The sequence below is a fragment of the Tamandua tetradactyla genome, chromosome 17 (assembly GCF_023851605.1).
Source record: "Tamandua tetradactyla isolate mTamTet1 chromosome 17, mTamTet1.pri, whole genome shotgun sequence".
In the NCBI taxonomy this organism is placed as follows: domain Eukaryota; kingdom Metazoa; phylum Chordata; class Mammalia; order Pilosa; family Myrmecophagidae; genus Tamandua; species Tamandua tetradactyla.
The window spans coordinates 76796193-76817783 of record NC_135343.1 but is presented as its reverse complement, the minus strand read 5'-3'; positions in this window follow the sequence as shown (position 1 = coordinate 76817783).

Genomic DNA, 21591 nt, shown 5'->3' with positions numbered 1-21591 from the left:
AAAGTGTGTTTTCCCAACTATATGTAGTTCAGATTGCATTTGTGCTCAGCCTGGAAAAGATTTCAAGTCGTCACCAACTCCTTTATCCCCAGCACATATCTTCATGGGGAGCAGCGTTGGCTCCACTGTATTCTGAAAGGAAAAAAGACTCTAATGAGGAATTTGTAATTAGATTTGCAATCCTCTCTGGAACACATAAATAAACCAATGATTTTAATGCCCTGTAGTTTTGCAATAGCTCTCTTGACTTTGTGTGGTCACCCCATGGCAATCTCTCTAAGAAGCAAGAGAGCAAAACCCCTGCTTCATGAGGGCATGAACTCATGAAGAATTATTTCCTTTCCTGCCTGGCCTTTTGATTCTTTAATAGCACAAATAAACAGTGCAACATCAAATGTAAAACAAAACCTTCTAGAGAAGACTGCCGATTGTTTAATAGCATCTGCACTAACCAATGATAAAAGAAGGGGCATGGGGCCAGATGGCAATGTGGGTGCTTGGATGATTTAATAGTCCACTGGGGAGATTTAATTTCTAAGTAAGAGATTTGTCATTTTCTCTCCATGAGCCCACTGAGTTGCAATCTTAAGAGGTTCTATGTGGTCTTTGTGTTACGTCTCATTTCTTCCTGCCAAAGTAGCTTGAATATTTGGGGATGACATGAATTGCGGGGGAAGGTTAAAGAATGCACCAAGCTGTATTATTTCCTTTAGTCCTGTGCTTTTAGGGTTCGGCCTCTGGCCTTGCTCAGAGCTTTGGGAGTCTAGATGAGTGATATCCGATATCCTCTCGCAGGTGGCAGGTTGGCTGGGAGGAGGAGAGCAGAGAGGGAAGGTGGAGGGTGGTGGGGAATTATGTGGAAGGGCAGAGGAGTTGGCATTCCAGCCAGGCAAAGGACCTTGGGAGTGAGTGGCTTCTCCTGAAGGAATGGGCTTCTTCCTTTCCTTGTGTCCAGACTGGGTAAATCTGACCCTTCCTAATGCTCCCAAGGAGAGAGAGAGAGAATAAATTCTTCTTAGAGTTCCTTTTTCACAAGAGAAGGAATGAGTTTCTTTAAACACAATCCATGTGGCTGTGCCTCACAACAAATAATTCAATTGCATTTCTGTCTGTTCGCCTTGTAAAGATGGTTTTCAGCTTGTACCGGTGGAGTGTGTGAGAATGGGGTGAAGTAATTATTCCGAGAAGTTGTTGGCAGCATCCAAGCTCCTTGAGGCCAATGGGCAGAAGGCGCATCTAAAGGAACAAGCATCCATCAGCATTTTCCCTTTTTCATGGCCTTTGTTTTCCGTTATTATAGAATCGCCAAAGGAAAGGAATACTCTATAGGGGTGCAAAAATTTTTTTTACAGTGTTGCTTAGAAAGCAGATGCCATAAAAACCAATTAAATTTCATTAATTAATATGTTCATTTGCCACAAGTTCCTTTTTAGATGCTACTTCATTAAAAAAAAATTGTTTATGGTGATTTGCACTTAATGCTGAGACTTCCAAATAATGGGAGAAGTGACCAGTTGCTAAGTTTACAGTGTCCATAAGATATGTATTTTAAGGGAACTAGTTGATCAAGGATACACGACTACTGCTGGCACTGAGACTCATGATCAATTTTTTCCCAATAAACTGTGGCAAAGTTCATTTCTGGGAACATCTTCATAATAAATATGGTGGTTAATTCTGTGCAGCTTCTTAGAATGTCCTCACACAAGGACAATGGTCTAATTACTGGTACTCAATTCTTTGTAAGCAAATGGGCCAAGGAGTTTCTCTTCCTCTTAGGATGTAGAAAGCCACAAGACATCATCACCCCTACCCAAATAGTGAGGGAAAAAAAACCCAGATAATTTTATAAAATCCTAACTGTTCTTGAACCCTTTAAAGAGCTGAGATAGGAAAGCCACCAGGAGAACAGAATTTGAACGGGTGAAATGGGACACACAAAGTGGTTCACTTTTGGCATATGGGAAGCTATTGCCATAAAAGTGGGGGAGACTAGTCAACCTAATTTCCATTGACTAGTCAATGGAAATTTAATGAAATTTCTTTTAATGAAAGACTATTTGATGGAAATTTTAATGGCTGAATGTGGCCTAGCATGAGAGTTTAGAATCCCTCGGAGCCTCAGACACAAAGGGAATCTCCTAGGATGGCTCAGATCAGCCCAGGACTGAGGGGGTTCATGGGACACAGGACTTGCAGTGCTAAAACCATGAATGTCCAGGGCAGACAAGGATGAATTGGTTGCCTTAGTCTACACTCACTTGTCAGGATTTTTACCTGGACCTCCATGTTGAGCTTACAAGAAAGACTGGGGACAGGGAAGGGTCCCACTTTGTTGCTGCAGAGTCACAAAGTCCACTAGTTTCTCAGACCCTTCTCATACAAAGCAAGAGCTGTGAGCTGTTGAGGGAGGGTGTGCCGGTTTGAATCTGTTGCGTACTCCAGAAAAGCCAGTTCTTTAATTCTCATTCAGTATTGCTGGGTGGAGTCTCCCTGATTGTTTCCATGGAGATGTGACCCAGCTAATTGTGGGTGGTAACTTTTGATTAGATGGTTTCTATGGAGATGTGGCTTTATCCATTCAAGGTGGGGTTGCTTACTGGAGCCCTTTAAGAGGGAGCCATCTGGAAAAAGCTTTAGAGCCAACAGAGCCAACAGAGCCCACACAGCCAAAGACCTTTGGAAATGTAGAAGGAAAAGGTCTCAGGGAAACCTTATGAAATGAGGAGAGAAAGCTATCACATTTCACCATGTGCCTTCCCAGCTGACAGAGGTGTTCTGGACGGCAGCATCCTTTCTTGAGTGAAGGTAACTCTTGTTGGTGCCTTAATTTGGACCTTTTCATGGCCTTAGAACTGTAAACTCGCTAGTTAATAATTCCCTTTTTAAAAGCCATTCCATATCTGATATATTGCATTCCAGCAGCTTTCAAACTAAAACAGAGTGACAGGAAACCCTCCTTCTCTCAGGACCCAGGCAAAGGTCCACTGCTTCTGGTGGGGAAGAGGATAAACTTAAAAAATATCATGGAGAGGAGGGGTCAGGAAACCTTCCCCACCTCAGTCCCAAGAAAACTTATAACGCACTGAGAAAGGGGTAGAACTAAAATCTCTCCTTCTATGAAGGTGGGGGCAGGGGACAAGGCAGGAAACCACCTGTTTCCATCCTAAACCTCACACTGAGTAAGGAGCATCAGTGGTCTATACCACAGGAGGAGGGTCCAGGCAAGCTTCCACTGATGCTAAGGGAGGTATACAAGCTAAAGCTGTTTTCCCCTTAGGGAAGAGCAGCAAATCCATTCAGGCTCAGAATCCCAGATGAGGTCTGCTCCACTGGGGTTGTGGGGTGTTCCAGTTTGCTAGCTGCCGGAATGCAACACACCAGAGATGGATTGGCTTTTAATGAGAGGGGATTTATTTTGTTAGTTCTTCAGTTTCTTTAAACACAATCCATGTGGCTGTGCCTCACAAAAATAATTCAATTGTATTTCTGTCTGCAGAGGAAAGGCAGCTAACTTTCCACTGAGGTTCTTTCTTATGAGGGAAGGCACAGGGTGATCTCTGATGACCTTCTCTCCAGGCCTTTGGGTTCCAACAACTTTCCCCAGGGTGACGTCTTTCTGCATCTCCAAAGGCCTGGACTGAGCTGCAAGTGCTGAGAGGAGTTGTGCTGAGCTGCTTGGGCTGTGCTACATTGAGTCTCTCATTTAAGCACCAGCCAATTAAGTCAAACGTCATTCATTGCAGCAGGCACGCCTCCTAGCCGACTGCAGATGTAATCAGAAACAGATGAGGTTCATGTACCGTTGGCTCATGTCCACAGCAACAGATCTAGGCACCTTCACCTGGCCAAGTTGACACCTGAATCTCACTACCACATGGGGGACAAGGAACCCTCTTTGAGTCTCCTCCACGCATCTCACGCCAAGTAACAAGCAACAGCAGCCTCCCCTTGTGTGTGCATATGGGGTGGGGGTGGGGGAACAGGCAAGCAGGCCCTGATGCCAGCTGAGGGTAGAGAGCAATAGTGAATAATCCTTCTGGCACTCCAAGCCTCACCATAAGCCCGGGTAGCAGCAGCCCAACATTAGAGGAATTTGAAGTATGTGGTGCATTAAAAGTAAATACAGCAAAGTAAAATCCAAATCTAGCTGATTAGATTAACTCAGTCCTGTCCTTCCCTCAACCCCCATTCACTAATAACCTGATGGAAAAGGCATGTTTAATTTGGGGTGTAAATTCTATTTACCTGGTCTCTATTATTCTTTTATACTTTATGCTTGATATTTAATTTTTAAAAAATTAAGAAAAACACCAAAAAGCAAAAGGGAAAAATGTCACTGTTGGGAGATGACGTCAACAGAACCATACAAGGAGATGAACCAGTTGTTCAAACTATCAGACAGAGATTGTAATATAGCTATGATTAGTGCATTAAAGGATTTAGAGGAAAAGGGGTAAAATGTATGAAGGATGAAAAATATCAACAGGAAGATGAAAACTAAAACAATAAAATAGAAACACTAGGAAAAAAACCCTCACAATATCAAGGGTGAAGAATTTATTTGATGGTTTAGTGGACTGGGCATAGCAGAAGAAAGAATCAGTAAACTTCGAGATAGGTCAATAAAAACTATCCAAACTCAGGCACAGAGCGAAGAAAAGGGTGACGTGCAGGGCTTTTTAAAACAGTATAACATATTTGTAATTGGGGTCCCAGAGGAACAGAAAGAGAGGAGGGAGAGAGACTGTGGCAGGAGAAACATGTGACAGTTGAGACTTCTCTCAAATTCAATGAAAGACCACACATCACAAATCCAGGAAGCTAAGAGCAGCAGGATAAGTACAAAACAAATAAGCCTAACATATATCATATTCTAACCGTTGTAACCAAAGATACAAAGAAAATCTTTCAGGCAATAGGAGAAAAAAGAATACTATATAACAAAAGCAACCTTAAAAATGAGAGAAACTTCTTGTAGGCAGGACAGAAAACAATGGAATATTATATTCAAAGTATCGGAAGAAACTATAAAATGGTGAAAACAAATCCAGAATGCTGTACACAACAAAAATGAAAGTAAAATAAAGACTTTTTCAAGTAGAGAAAGACTGAGTGAATTCATTGCCAGCAGTCCTGCACTAAAAGAAATATTTAAGGAAGTTCCACAGCAGAAGGAGTATGATGCCAAATGGAAATTTGAATCTTTATAATCAAATCCATAATCCAACCTATAATACTGGAAATGGAGATAAGAGGGTAAACATAAAATATTTTTTCTTATTTTTAATCTCTTTGAAAAATAATTGATTTTCTAAAAAATAGAAATGTAAAATTTTTTATAGTATATATAAAAGTAAATTGTGTGACAATCGTACATAGGAGAGATGAGAGGAAATGAAGTATACTATTGTGATATTCTCATACTATATGCATAGAGGTATAAATTTGAATGTGAACTTTTAAGCTAAAGAGAAACTACTTATAGTGGTTTTTATTTAGAGCAACCACTAAAAATCCAAGAGGTAGAAATAATAAAGCTAACAGTGGAAAGGAAAAGGAATAATAAAAATCTACTCAATTAGTGCAAAAACTAAAAGGAGAGAAGAAGAAAATAAACAAAAACCTGATGGGGAATAATAGAAAACAAGTAGTAACATGGGAGATTTAAATCCAACCATAGCAATAATTGTATGAAATGCAAATAGTGAAAATATTTCAATTATAAAGGAATCTGCTATAATTATAACTATCAATAGATTAAAGGCAAATGGACGAAAATATGCATTATGAAAGCAGTACTCAAATTATGTCTGGATTGGTTATATTAATATCAGACAAAGTAGATTTCAGAACAAGGGTTATTATATGGGATAAAAAGAGACATTATAGTATGATAAAGAAGCCAATTCATTGATAAGGCAAAATAAACCTAATTGGGTATGCAACAAATAATGGAACTTCAAAATATTTTAAGCAAAAACTGAAGGATCTGAAAGGAAAATAGATTACTCCAAAATCATAGTTAAATTTCAACTCTCTTCACTCAGTAACTGATGAAATAAAGCAAAAAGTTGGTAAGGATATAGAAGGTAAGATCAGCACTGCTATCCAACTTGATATAATTGCCATTTATAAAACACTCCACCCAAGAAAAATAAAACAAACTTTAAAAAAAAATAGACCAGTATAAACCAGATTCTGGGCCACAAAAATCAATTCTCAACAAATTTAAAAGAATTGACATCACACGAAACATGTTTTCTGACCACAATGGGATTAAACCAAAAGCAATGACAGAGAGATACATGAATAACTCTCTAAATACTTGGAAATTGTTCACACACTTTTGAATAACCTATATATCAAATAAGATCACAAAGGATGATAGAAAATACTTTGCATCAAATGAAAATGAAAACACGACATATAAAAATTGGGGTCATGGAAATTTTACTTCTGGTCATGATGTAATACAAGGAACTGGGTTCACAACTAAAATATCAGAAAAAAAAAAATACAAACAATGCTTTCAGATGCCAAGCAACAGGTAGTGGTTCATGAATGAAGGGAAAAAAACAAGGTAAGCCCATGATTGCCTCAGCTTACTGACCAAAGAGAATTTCCATACCACAGAACAGGAAGGGAAAGTCCAAACAGGCTGGCAGTCTCCTTGACAGGGTGGAGGATTTGGGAAAGCCAAAGGATCTTGAAATCTCAGGCAGAGATATCTGGAGGAGTCTGAGGTAGCTTCACTGAGATAGTCACATAAGTTGGGTCTTCATGATAAAAAGGGATGCATTTTAATGGTGGAGAAAATTCTCTAATATACTTAGTTGAAATTTTGGGGTAGAAAATTTAAAAGATGAAAATATGCTCTATAGCTTTCTGTACTATGGTCATTAGGACCCTGAGAGCTCTAATTCTCCCATCCTTGTTCAACCTTTCCAATTCAGCTGAAGTCTATTCTTGCCCCACGAGCCAAGGAATTCCTCTTCCCAGTGGCATAGGAGTCTTTCTTGTGCTAGGAATGTTTTGACACCATCCCCATTTTGCTACTAGCAGAATTATCAGCAGAACGTAATGGGGCTGAAAGCTATCATACTTTGCCACCAGTTTTAATGTACTTTCTTTCAATTCTAAAAGCTTTGGAGGTATAAGTTACAAAAAACTAGATTCAGTCTATTCTGTACCAGTTCAATAAATCCAAAATTTTCTTTTAGTCTATAAAAAAGATAAGGAAAGATTCCAGATGCCTGGCAATCCCTGAATACAAGTAACTTCAAATTTCATTCATTAAGTAGATCTTAACTAAGAAACCTAGCTATCCAGATGTAGAAGAATGAATTTGTACCCGTCTCACCATTAACAAAAACGAACTCAAAGGGGATCGTATACATAAATATAAAAGCTAAAGCTATAAAACTTTCAGAAGAAAACAAAAGAGTAAGTCTTTATGACATCTGGGTTAGGCAGTGATTTCTTAGTTATGACACCAAAAGCTCAAGCAGTAAAAAAGAAGGTTCACAAACTGAACCTTATTAAAATAAAAAACTTTTGGGTGTCAAAGGACACCATCAAAAAAATGAAAAGGCAACCTACAGAATGAGAGGCAATATTTACAAATCATGTATCTGATATGACTTGTTTCCAGAATCTATAAGGAACCCTTACAAATCAAAGACAAGTGACTCAATTGAAAATGGACAAAGGATTTGAATAGAAATTTCTCCAAAGAAGACGTACAATCAACCAGTAAGCATATGAAAATATACTCAAGGAGTATTAGTCACTAGGGAAATGGAAATCAAACCACAATGAGATACCTCCTGAATCTCCATAAAGCTGTTAAAAAATCTTTATTGAGCGCCTACCATCTGCTAGAATCTCCTCTAGACACGGGGAAATAGCAGTGCATGATCCCTGCCTCATGGTGCTTATATCCAGGGGTGGAATTTGGTTGACCTTCCACACACCCAAATCTCTGTGAATGCCCAAATGGTACCAAGAACTCAATCTAGAGCTTATTCCTCATGAGCAATAAAATCTGGTGGTCCCATGCAATGTTTGAATTGATGAAAATACCAGATTGGCTTTTTATCTCCCCTTTAAAATTTAAGAGCCAAGTTCTTAGTTTCCTTAAACATTTTTTTATTTGGTAACATTTACATAACATAAAATCTGCTATTTCAGCTGTTTTTTAAGTGCACAATTTGCCGACATTAATTATGTTCACAGTAATGTGTTCATCATCACCCATTACAAAAACCTTTTCCTAGTTTTCTTCTGCAATAAATATGTTGGTCTATGCACAATGGATTTTTCACAGAAAACAGTGAAAAAAATCCCATGACGTGGTTTAACCCTCACTTCCTTCAGTCCTCTCCTCAAATGTCAGCTTATAAGAACGGCCTCCCCTGGTTATCCTGTTTGACATAACAATCCTCTCTTGCTCTTGGCACATTTTCTCCTTACCACCATACTGGTTTTTAGAGCACTTATCACCATCTGGTATACTTTATTGATCCTTGTTTATGTGTTAACTTTTTGTCTTACCCAAGTAGACTATAAACCGTGGGAACACAGGTGCTTGCTCTGTCTCTGCTGTACCCTCAGTATCTGCTTGGTGCCTAGCACATAACAGCATCTAGGTAATTGCTTACACTAAGGGGGAGGCCAGAAGCAGATTCTCTTTCCTTTAATTTGAGGGGGTTCTTGCAAAGGCAAGGACTCACAAAATATGGTAAGACACATGCCACCTTTAATGTTGCTTCCCATTGCCCTGAGACCTGAAAGGAAAAAACAGGAAGGTTCCCAGGCCAAAGAGGGATTTAGAGGTTAGACTTTCTCACCATTATGAGTAATAAATATTGACTTCTGCTAATGGTATAGAAGGCAGAGGTTTTATACTAGCCTGTGAGTCACCAATGAAGCTAGGCCTGGTCTCATCTGGTCAAGCGAAGAGCAAGCAGAGTGTCCATTGGGGTCTTGGCAGGTGTCCTTGCATGGCCTGTGAGAGGTATGTGCTCTGGTGGTGTCATGGTCGGGTTCATGTATCAACTTGGCCAAGTGGTGGTACCTGTTTGGTTGGGCAAGTGCTGGCCTGTCTGCTGAGATGAGGACATTTCAAAGAATTAAATCATGATCACATCAGCTGTATCCACAGCTGATTCCATTTGTAATCAGCCAAGGGGAGTGTCTTCTGCAATGAATGATGCTTAATCTAATCACTGGCAGCCTTTTAAGGAGGATTCAGAGGAGACAGGCTCCTTCCTACTTTGGCCGGCGAGCCTCTCCTGTGGAGTTCGTCCAGATCCTCCATTGGAATTGTTGGCTTCACAGCCTGCCCTGCAGATTTTGGACTCTTTGTTCCCACGGTTACGTGAGACACTTTTATAAATTTTATATTTGCGAGTGTTTCCTGTTGATTCTGTTTCTCTAGAGTACCCTAATACAGGTGGCTAAGATAGTCTTGGAGATATGGCCACCGAGTCTCTTCTTTTATGGGGCACCTGGGAATAGGTCTGCTGCTTCCTAAGAGTAGCCAGGCCTTCAGGCACAAGTAACCCACTGACCTTTTAAAAACACACAGAAAAAAAGACAGGCTCATCCTATATTTCAACTGTCATGGTGGTACCTAAATTCAACCAGCCATATTGTGATCATGTTGCATTTTCAGCTTTGTTTTTGAGGTCTACACAGGCTGCCATTATTTTAGTGAATAATCTTGTGGCAGAAAGTCTCATTACAAAGTGCCATGTTCTTGAATAACCTTCAACCCCCATGGAGAGGGTCGGTCCATAGATCTCTTAAGAGAGTACCCCAGATGATTCTTAGGCACATTTAAGTTGAGGGTTGTTGTGTGGTTTACATTTCAAAAGAGGCTAGTCTAATGCACTTTCTTGAAGTCTGATTTGAGGAAGTCTAAAAGAGCCTTCTGATCCAAATATCTTCCTTATCACCCACCCATAGTGTTCAACATTCCTACCGTGGCACCTTTTGGGAGACACCCATTTTTAGTTGTGCTGAAGCATTAAGTGAATGGAAATGGTCATACGCTAAATAGCTCTTGGCAAAGATTAGTGTGGTATGACTGACCTCTTGCTCTCACCAGCTGAGAGTAGGGCTGGGAAAATGGAATACAGAGGAGGTGACTGCTGAGGGAAGTGGACTGAGTGGTGCTTGGAGTACCTTCTGATGGGTACTGGCTTGGTGGGCAAGAGGCCCTTCGACAGCAGGTGCTGGGATGAGAACTCAGGGCATCCCAGCAACTGGGGAGAGAAGCTAGATGTGAAACAGGAAGCAAACTTCAAGGGAGAGAGATGTGATTAACAATGAGGAAGACCACAAACCTAGAGGTGATTTCCTACCACTGGAGGGTTCAAAAGAGTCTGGAAGATGACTTGTTGGGGAAGGTCAGGTTGAAAGGAGGCCAAGATTTGGACTTAGTTCTCTAAGCCCCCTTCTGGGTTTATGATTCTGGGTACTAGGCCTTGAAGACAAACATCCTGCTTCACAATTTAGCCTGAGCCAACCTCGCTGGTAGGACTAGGTGATTCATTTCTAATCAGTTCAGCCCTGCGTGGGATTTTCTGAGGCACCGACTCCTGACCATCAGTTGCACTGAGCTCTGGGGCTGAGACAGTGACTCCTCCACACGAGTTGATGGACCATTGAAGGATTTAAGAAACTTAGTTCAAGTCAAGGGAAAACTATATCTCCTAAAGGACCAATTCCAACCCTCTCAGTCTTCTTTCTATTGAGTTAGACTTCAATACCAGAAACAGAGCCCATATTTTGTGCAAAGAAAATCAGAATCGACAACTGATTGATTCTTCCAGCCTTTCCTTTGATTCCATCTGTTTATCAATTAGTTCCTCATCCTGCTACAGCCCCAAATAAAATAGAATAGTTTAATGCTAGTTTGCAAATTGTTTTTCTTCAGAAAGGCAGTTCTAGGCCTTTTAAGTGGGTCAGAGACTGTCTGTGATGGTTAATTTCATTATCAACTTGGCTAGGTTATGGTGTCCAGTGATTTGCTCAAGCAAGAACTGGCTTGATTGTTACTGTTAGGGCATTTTCTAGATGGATTTATGTCACAGTCAGTTAAGTGCATCTGTGGCTGATTGCATCTACAGTCAAAAAAGGAAATTGCCCTCAGCAGTGAGAGGAGTCTCCTCATCCAATTCATTGAAGGTTGATATGCCGGAACTGAAGGTTTCAGAGGTCAGAAAGAAATATTTCTGCCTTTTGTTCAGCCAGTCAGCTTCTCCTGGGGAATGCAAAGTCATCATAACTGGAGTTTCCAGCTCGGACCCTCCAGAATATGGACTTGCCAATCCCCACCATTATGCCAGCCAGTTCCTATAATAAATCTCTTAATATATATAATGTATGCCACTTTTTCTGTTTCTCCGGAGAACCCTAATACTTAATGCTTCACTTAACCTAATGCTTAAGTTGGTGTCTCCTGGGATGGGCAAGAGAAAGAAAGCACAAGAGTCTGAATGACTGACAGGTGCTTGTCATGCCATTTTTGTCCTCTTGGTGCCTGTATTGTTATGAAAGTGACCACAAGTCCAGGGAATGAGCTTCAGTTCAAATATCGGCTGTTTGTTCTGCTGAGTTTATATTTTTCCAGCTCCCAAATGACTATCACAGGTTCTCCAGGGAGCTCTGCAGAGGGAAAAAATGCAGGCAGAAAACACTATTTATTTTTGCAGGCTTTTCCTCAAATACTTGGTGAGTTAGGCGGACACTAAGAGCAGATACAGAGTCCACTGCTCTTTTCTCAGCCTCCTGAGTCAGAAAGACAAAGAGAGATAAAGTCAACACAGATACATCAAAGACCAAGGGTGGAAGGGGTTTCCCACTAAGCTGTAGCTTAGATATGGCCAAAGTCAATTTGTCTAGGCCTCCTTTTCCAGCTGGTCAAAGGACAAGGCCTGGTTTCCAAACAAAAGGAGGAACCAGAATGCTATTACTAAGCTAGCTAAAAACTGGACTGCAAGACAATGAATACCATAACACAAGACAGAGGGAAAGATGCAGAGCTGTTACTCAAGACCGCTGAGTAGGCAATCAGCTGCATACAGCTGACACAGGTGCACCCAGGTTATAGATACATGTGCAGATTCATTCAGGGTCTTTTTAAAAATGATGAGTAGTGTGTTAGTTAGATTCAGTTGTCAACTTGGCCAGGTGAGCATACCTAATCTTGTTGCTGTGGACATAAGCCAATGGTACGTGAACCTCATCTGTTGCCAATTACATCTGCAGTCGGCTAGGAGGCGTGTCTGCTGCAATGAGTGACGTTTGACTTAATTGGCTGGTGCTCAAATGAGAGATTGCAAGGTAGCACTGCTAAGCAGCTTGGCATTCCTCATCTCAGCACTTGCAGCTCAGCCCAGACCCTTGGAGATGGAGGAAGAAATCACCCCGGTGAAAGTTGTTGGAACCCAGGGGCCTGGAGAGAAGACCAGCAGAGACCATCCTGTGCCTTCCACGTAAGAAAGAACCTCAGTGGAAAGTTAGCTGCCTTTCCTCTGAAGAACCAACAAAATAAATCCCCTTTTATTAAAAGCCAATCCATCTCTGGTGTGTTGCATTCCGGCAGCTAACAAACTAGAACAAGTAGTATTTCATGGTATGAATATACCACAATTTCTTTATCTCCTTTCACTTGTTGATGAACACTTGCTTCCAATTCCGGCTTTTGTAAAAACAAAAAAAGCAGATATGGACATTTTTTGAGAAGTCCTTTATGTCTCTTAAGTATAAACATAGAAGCAAAGTTGCTAGGTAATAAGGTAGATATATGTTTATTTTTATTAGAAACTGCTGAAGAATTTTCCAAAGTGATTGTACCATTTTATGCCATCACAACAATGTATGTTCTAATTATTTCACATCGTCAGGAACATTTGGGGTTTCAATCTTTTTAATATTAATCATTTTGATGGGTTAAAAATCAACTTTATGGAAGTATACATTACACACAATAAAATACATCCATTTTAAGTGTGCAGTTTGATGAGTTTTGAAAATATATGTACACCCTACATAACTACCACCACAACCGAGTGTATTTCCACCACTCTTTCACCCCTTGCCTCTTAACAATACCTCTACCCTCAACCTAAGACACCCACCAATGTTGATAGTGATTAATTTGTCTTTTCTAAAACTTCATATAAGTATTTTATAGACTGCGTTCTCTTTTTTCACTCAACATTATTTTTGAGTTGCAGTTACTCTATTGCATATATCAGTGTTTTTTTTTTCTTGCCCCAAGAAATAGTTTACTGAATGAATGTAACACAACGTATTATCCATTCACTTGTTGATGGACATTTAGATTGTTTCCAGATTTTGACTATTACAAATTGAGCTACTGTTAATATTTGCATACAAGTGTTTGTGTGGACACAGAAGGAAATAATAAAGACAAAATAATGAATCATAAAAACAAACAAAATGGAGATAGGCTAAACAATACTAAACACTAGTTCTTTGAAAATAAAAAATCCTCAAACCTCAAGCAAGGTGTATGGTGGAAATAAAAGAAGGCATATGGAAAGTATTAACAATCAGAAGTGAGATATAACTGCAGATAGAAAGTCAATTTGATAGATGACAGCAAAAAACTTTATGCTAATAAATATGAACATTATTTTTTCTGTAAAAACATAAAACTGAAATTCTCTTAAGATGAAAGATTACATAAATGAATAATTCCCAAAAGCTTTATGAGTAAGTACATTCATTTTCCTTAATTTACAGGCCGTGAAACTGAGACACAGAATGATTAAATAAATGTTGCATTGTATATAGAGGCCAAACTTATAAACTAGTAATAATTGCTATTAAAATGGATTGTGAGTTTAAAATCTCCACCCCCAAAAGATACCAAGAAAGATTTACAAGCAAGTTTTACAGAACATTCAAGTATTCGATAATTCCTATTTTATGCAAATTGTTTCAAGTGGAAAACTACACAGCTCATTTTATAAGGCTAGAGTAACCTTGATAGCAAAATTGGAAATAGCCAGCTTATAAGTACGGAACCAAAAACGTCAAATAAAATGTTCACATATCACATATTTATATATAATATACATCACAATTAAGAAGGAAAAATTATAAGAACAAAATAACTAAAATAAGTCACAAAAATTTCTCATATAAAGAAAATGCTACAGGAATTAGAGGAAGGAAATGTCAAAGCCAGTGGGTAGCATTAGGAAAGAAAGAAAAGAGTGGGTGGCTTTTGAATGGTTTATTTCTGGATCATGCAGACTCTGGGCACAGAGTGGAAGGAAACATTGAGCAAAGGCGTGAAAGAGGGAAATTCAGACTGAGATAGAATTATCTTCAAATCTGGATCGATGGGATTGGAATACCAGATTAATTCCTTTTACTGAATGACCCAATTGAAGATCTAAAAGAATCTTACTATCTTCAGGATCAAACCACTCTGGAACACTCTGTCCTGTGACTCATAGTCCCTTAGGTTCTTACACATTTCTAAGCTCTGATCACATGAAATGACATGCCTAGAGCCTAATGGAATTTGTCCATATTGTGAATTTATTCCTATCTTGCAGTTTAATATTCAGATCCCCCAGATTTCTCCCTGGGTGGACAGTTGGAAGTACATGAAAGTTCTTGGCACCTGAAAAGACTGGGCAACCTAGGGTCTGCATGTTTTTAACAGTAGCCTAGGATTAGTAAGAGAGAGTCATTCAGGCTGGAGCCATTAGGATTTGACTTCTCTTGCCACTGTTTGAGTTATCTGAACTACACACTTACCATCCTCTGTCTCTGTGACAGGGAGACCTACTTTCCTCTGCAAGGACGTTGCTGTGGTAGCATCCACATGTGATCTTTATCTTCAAACTCTTGAGCTCTATTGTCTTTTTTCTTCTGAAAATAAAAAAAACATGGTCAATCCTCTTCCATTAGAAAACAGAAACAATCAAACTCTTCCCTGATGGGAAATCTTTACCATTTTCTTTCAAAGACTCTTCTCTTCCTCACAGCCTAGTTTCTTGAAAGAATTCTTGCACTTTTCCGTCTTTAATTTTTTCTTGTCTAAATCACTATTTAATCAACTGTGTCTTGGATTGCAACCCATTCCTCCACTGAAATGACTCTCACTGTGTTAGTTATCTACTGCTGTGTAACAAATTACCTCGAAGAGTTATCTCTCACAGTTTCTGAGGATTGGGAAGTTGGAAGCAACTTAGCTGGATGGTTCTGGTTCAGGGATTCCCACAATGTTGCAATTCAAGCTGACAGCTGAAGATACAGTCATCTCAAGGTTCAATCCATGTCCAACCTCCCTCATGTGGTTGTTGACCTCAGTTTCTTTCTGGCCATTGTTCCAAGGCTTCAGTTCTTCACCATGTGAACCTCTCCATGGGGTTTCTCACAACATGGAAGCTTGCTTTCCTTAGAGTAAGAGATCAAAGGGAGAGAAGAGAGAGAACCCAAGACAGAAGCCACATCCCTCTATCACCCTCTATAACACTGAGAAGTCATATGGTATCACCTCCAAAACATGCTGTTTGTCACACCAAACAACACTGGCACAATGGGAGAGGGATCACTCATGGGTGTGAATACTAGGAGGCAGGAATCTTGGCGCCATCTTGGAGGTTGGCCACCACAGTTTGCCCCCGATGATTCATACCCCTCCCACCTACTAAATACATTCACCCCTTCCCAAGGCTCCAAAGAGTCATCCTGATACTGCATTAACTCAAAGTCCAGAGTCTCAACATCTATAACTCGGACCAGGTGCAGGTAGGGGACCTCAAGTAGAGTTCATAAAGTACAACTCCTTGAGTAGGGTTCCTCTCAACTTATGAAACTAAAGAGATACATTATATGTCTCCCCAAACACCCAATATAAAATTGTGGACAGCAACTACAGACATTCGTGTTCAAAAGGAAGGGAAGGAAGATAGAAGGTGTCACTAGTTCATAGACATTATGAAATCCAGGGCAGCAAATGTTGGAAGTGGTTTAATTAGGTCTCAAGGATGGGAAAATTCTCTCTGCTTCTTGGCTCGGTCTTCTGGGCTCTTGGTCCCTCCCTCTGAATTACCTTTCTTTTCATGAAGGCATTATATATTTGTAGCTGAGTAGTTTTCTCAGTCTGCTTCCTGCCTAATAGCATTTGGTGGGGATCCAAATGTTTCTCTTCATTTTATACTGTTGCTGTCTCTTCCCATCTAAATTGGCTATGTTTCTGCATATATAATTCTATTAAAAACTTTGTTGGTGTTCTATGAATCTTATTGGAAAAAAGTTATATCCACACATCCCTTCATTCCTTTCTTTACCTTGGGCTTCTGCTGAGATGGCTGAAGTTTCCTCAAACCCTGTTGTTAATTAAGAAGATCTGTGAGACACATCTTTAATTTCTTTTGAGAACTTTTTCTGACTGAATACTATTGTAAAGGCACCACCTTTGATCTTTCTGAAGTTTTCAAAAAGATTTTATAGTCATACCCTCGACATCATTTTTGGAGCACGTTTTCCTGGCAGTGCCCTGGATTTGACCTTTGCTTGGATACCACTTCAAATTTAAGCATCATTTGGCACCAAAGAGGCTAAGAATTTTGAAAACTACCAAGTCCTGACTCCTTTTTTTTTTGTTTGATAGTCATGAGTGTATCTCCTCTCTCATTTGATTATAAGCAGCAAGAAGAACCAGGTGGCATTTTTTCAACACTCAGGTTGGGAATCTTCCCTAGATCTCCTGGCTTATTTGGTGCAATTCTTCTTCCATATAACTGCAGGGAGACCTATGCTTTCTTCCACTGAATAGAAAAGATCCCCTTTCCTCCAGTTTCTTATAATATTCACTTCACTTATCAAAGACTGTGAGATTTCAGTGAACAGCTTCTTCGAGCCATTTTAGGCTTTCACTAGATACTCTCCTTGGAAGTCCACTGCCTGGTTCCAAAAGCCACTTTCATATTTTAGGTTTCTGTTATGGCAGCACTCTACTCCCTGATGCCAAAATTTATCTATTGCTGCTCATAACAAATTGCACCCAAATCTGGCAGCTTAAAACAATAAATGTTTGTTATCTCACACAGTTCTAAGGGTCAGGAGTTTGGGAGCAGCTTAATTAGGTAATTTTGGTTCAAGATTTCCCATGAGGTTGCAATCAAGCTGTCTGTTGGAGCCATAGTCATCTCAAGACTTGACTAGAGCTGCAGAGTTCATTTCCGGGCTCACTCGTGTGGTTGTCAGAAGGCCTCTGTTCCTTGCTGAATGTTTTCTGGAGGCTTCAGTACCCCGCTGTGTGGACTTCCTCATGGGTTCCAGGAGGAGGGGATAATTGGGGGCTGTTTACTCACACTCACTGAGGTCATAATAATGGTCCACTTAGTGGCCAAATCTAGTAGTCACGTTCCTGTCCTTAGCAGGTAAGGCATTTTAGTCCTCTGTAGGATTTCATTCACTTCGCCACTCCATCCTAAGCGCCCTTTCCTCCATTGGTGCCTGACTGTCCTCTCTCCTGGTTTTCCTCCTAATTCTCAGGTGTTTAATTCTCAGTCTCCTCTTCCTCACTCTGCCTCCAAACTAGTGTGTTCAAGCTGCTGAGTTTCGCTTCCAATCTTGGCGACCCCAAACTGAACTCAAAATCCTCCTTTCGTCCCTTCTCCTCCTGTGACCACACCTGTGTGGTGTGGGAGCGCAGCCCTTCCCTAGTGCAGGGCTATCAGCAATGTCAGGGTGACTGTCCAATCTCAGGTTACACACTGTAGTGCCTCAGGCATATATTTTTTGGTTTAAATTAAAGAGTGTTTACAAAATCTGAAAAATAACAAAATCCCAATTTCCAGGTACTCTTAAAACCTGAATTTTCATACAACAACAATACATGGCAGCCAAGTGGCAGCTAATCCCCTTATTCTAGACAAGTGCCATCCAATATGCTATGTAGTTTGCCCTCAGCCCCAACAATATATCTGGTATACTTTGTTTTTTTGTTGTTGTTGTTACCTGCATAGTTTTGTAGGCTTATGAGCTTGCAGCTCCTGCTCTAAACAAAATTACACCCAGCTCAAGCTTAGATCTGCCTTGATTAACAGAAAATGAATGCTCTCTTCTCCAGATTCTGAATGTTATTAATTTTTCATCACTTCCACTTAGTTGTCATCGAACTTAAACTTCAATCATAGTTTCCAAGTATTATATCAAAGTAGGTTTCCATCCTAATCATTTTACTTTAACATTTCCATTCAAAAATTCTAGTTCTACCTTTTTATTTATTTCCATACTTTCTAATCTATGACTTTCTGAATTTGTTTTATTGTATGCACACCTTTATTCTAAGGTCATGGGTCTTTGCTAAAAGTAAGTTATGTTTTACAGTTTTCTGGCAACATGCTGGTGCTTTTTTATGTTATAGTATTATTCAGTATTGCTTGTATGTGCAAAGAATATAGTAATTATAGCAATGGTATAATATGGACTGTACATTGTACCAGATCAACTTCCACATAAAAGAAAATGTGTTTTATTTCCTGAGTGTTGAAAAAATGCCACCTGGTTCTTCTTGCTGCTTATAATCAAATGAGAGAGGAGATAGACTAATGACTATCAAACAACAACAACAAAAAGGAGTCAGGGCTTGGTAATTTTCAAAATTCTTAGCCTCTTCGGTGCCAAATGATGCTGAAATTTGAAGTGATATCCAAGCAAATATCAAATCCAGGGCACTGCCAGGAAACCGTCTCCAAAACTAACACTATCAAGGTGTTAGTTTTCTCTTGTGGAGCGTTTAGAAAGAGAACTTAGTTATGGTATATTTGGTCCAAAGACCTCACCCCATGCTCAGTTATTGACTTACCCACGCCTTCCCAGTGACCTCTGAGGTCTTGGTTTGACAGAGGTATTTGAGTCAGATGGGTTGTTGTAGAACAAAGTGCTCTCAGGTCATCAATTTTGATAAGGACGGTTTCCCATTTTTCTACTCCACTTCCTTTTTTTCCAGTGGGAGTGGAGTCATTCGCCTCTCTAGGATAGCTGTCTCCTTCCTGAACCGTACCTGCTGCTAAGACATGGAGCCAGGGTTTGAAAACATTGGATTAAAGTTTGGTAACCTCAGCATCACATAACAGGGTCAGCAACCTGAGCTAGAATAACTGCTTCTTTACAAACAAAACAGAGAACTATGCTTTTGTAAAACCCAACAAAATTTTATCATATTATTAAATCAGGGATAAATAATACCTAGAAATAGATTATAAAATAAGAAAGCTCCTGTTAAATGATAGATGGGTCTGTTTAATCTACTTCAGTTTCCTAATAACCCTTTTTTTGTTTTTCAACATGGACAGGCCTAGGAATCAACTGTTTTTTTTGTTGTTGTTGCATGGGCAGACACCAGAAATCGAACCTGGGTCTCTGGTATGATGGGCAAGGACTCTGCCACTGAGCCACCACTGCCTGCCCTCCTGATAACCTTCTGCAGATATAACCAGGGTTCAGCACAGCTAAAAGTAGGCTATAAATAACCCTAGTAAAAGTTTGCCTGCAGTTGAATTTATGATGATATACTGCCACATAGAAAGATCTCCAGGAAACTAATTCTTTCAGAGGCCTTCATTTCCTTACAAAAATTTCTAGACTACTCCCCCATTTCTTCTCTTAAAGTGAAGGATGCGTTTTAAGAATAGTTTTCTCTTCAAAGCTCTGCATAGAGTATTTTTTCTCTATTTCACTATACTAACGCATAGTATATAAGATTTGGCATGAGCCAGATACATTCATATTTCAACAAAACAAAGTTTCTCTGCAGACACCAAAATCTAAGTATTCTATCAAAATCAGTTTCACGTTGAATTCCCTTCCCTGAGCTACTATGTTTCAGAGATCCCATTACTTTTGGCAATAGAAGAAAATGGTCACTTTTTTTCTTTTTATTTATTTATTTATTTTATTATTATTATTATTTTTAATTTCTTTATTAATTAAAAATCAACAAATGAAATAAAAATTAACATAGATAATCAGTAATTCACAATATCATCACTTAGTTGCATAGTCATCATTTCTTAGAACATTTGCATCCATTCAGAAAAAGAAATAAAAAGACAATAGAGAAAGAAATAAAATGAAAACAGGAAAGAAAAAAAAAATTATACCTACCATACCCCTTACCCCTTGCTTTCACTGTTCACTAGCATTTCAAACTAAATTTATTTTAACATTTGTTCCCCCATTATTTATTTTTATTCCATATATTCTACTCATCTGTTGATAAGGTAGATAAAAGGAGCATCAGACACAAGGTTTTCACAATCACACAGTCACATTGTGAAAGTTGTATCATTATTCAATCATCTTCAAGAAACATGGCTACTGGAACACAAATCTACACTTTCAGGCAGTTCCCTCCAGCCTCTCCCCTACATCTTGAATAACAAGGTGATATCTACTCAATGCGTAAGAATAACCTCCAGGATAACTCCTCAACTCTGTTTGGAAACTCTCAGCCATTGACACTTAGTCTCATTTCACTCTTCCCCCTTTTGGTCGAGAAGGTGTTCTCAATCCCTTGATGTTAATTCTCAGCTCATTCTAGGGTTTTTCTCAGTCCCTTGATGCTGAGTCTCAGCTCATTCCAGGATCTCTGTCCCATGTTGCCAGGAAGGTCCACACCCCTGGGAGTCATGTCCCATGTAGAGAGGGGGAGGGTGGTGAGACTGCTCCTTGTGTTGGCTGAAGAGAGAGGCCACATCTGAGCAACAAAAGAGACTCTCTTGGGGGTGACTCTTAGGCCTAAATTTTAAGTAGACTTGACCTATCCTTTGTGGGGTTAAGTTTCATATGAACAAACCCCAAGACTGGGGGCTCAGCCTATAGCATTGGTTGTCCACACTGCTTGTGAGAATATCAAGAATTCAACTTGCGGAAGTTGAATTTCTCCCTGTTCTCACCATTCCCTGAAGGGGACTTTGCAAATACTTTTCCATTCACTGATAGAATCACTCTGGGATTCATAGGGGCATCACTCTGGGAAAACCAACAAAATCTCATGTCCTACCTGAGGGGTAGGGGAGTAAAACCAGGTCTTCCCAGCTGAAATGAAGCCAAAGAACTAAGTTAGCTGCAAACGGCCTGATTTGCTGCTTTAACCTAAAAGATTGCATTCATGTCATTATAAGTAGGGCTTGAGAGTGTCTGAACAATTTGGCCATCTACTAAATTTCCATTTTATTTTCGCAGGCTTTCCTTTGAGTCTCTTGTTTCAAGAAGAGGGATAGAAAAGAATGAAGGAAAAGTAAGTAGGTGATGGTGGAGGTGAGTGGGAAGGAAATGTTTCTTTAGAACTGCTAGTATTTTAACCTCATAAAACCCTGATAGGTATTGTCTCCATATCATTTATAAAATATCCAAGACTCAGAGACACTAAGTGAATGGCCAGTTACTATCCCAAGTCTGTCTAACCCCCAAACCCATATTCTTTCCATGACTACACACTACCCGGTGATTAAGGAAAAGTAAAGAGAAACAAGTTTGAGGTATTTACTGCAGCCATTTGTTGAGAAAATGGTACAAGGA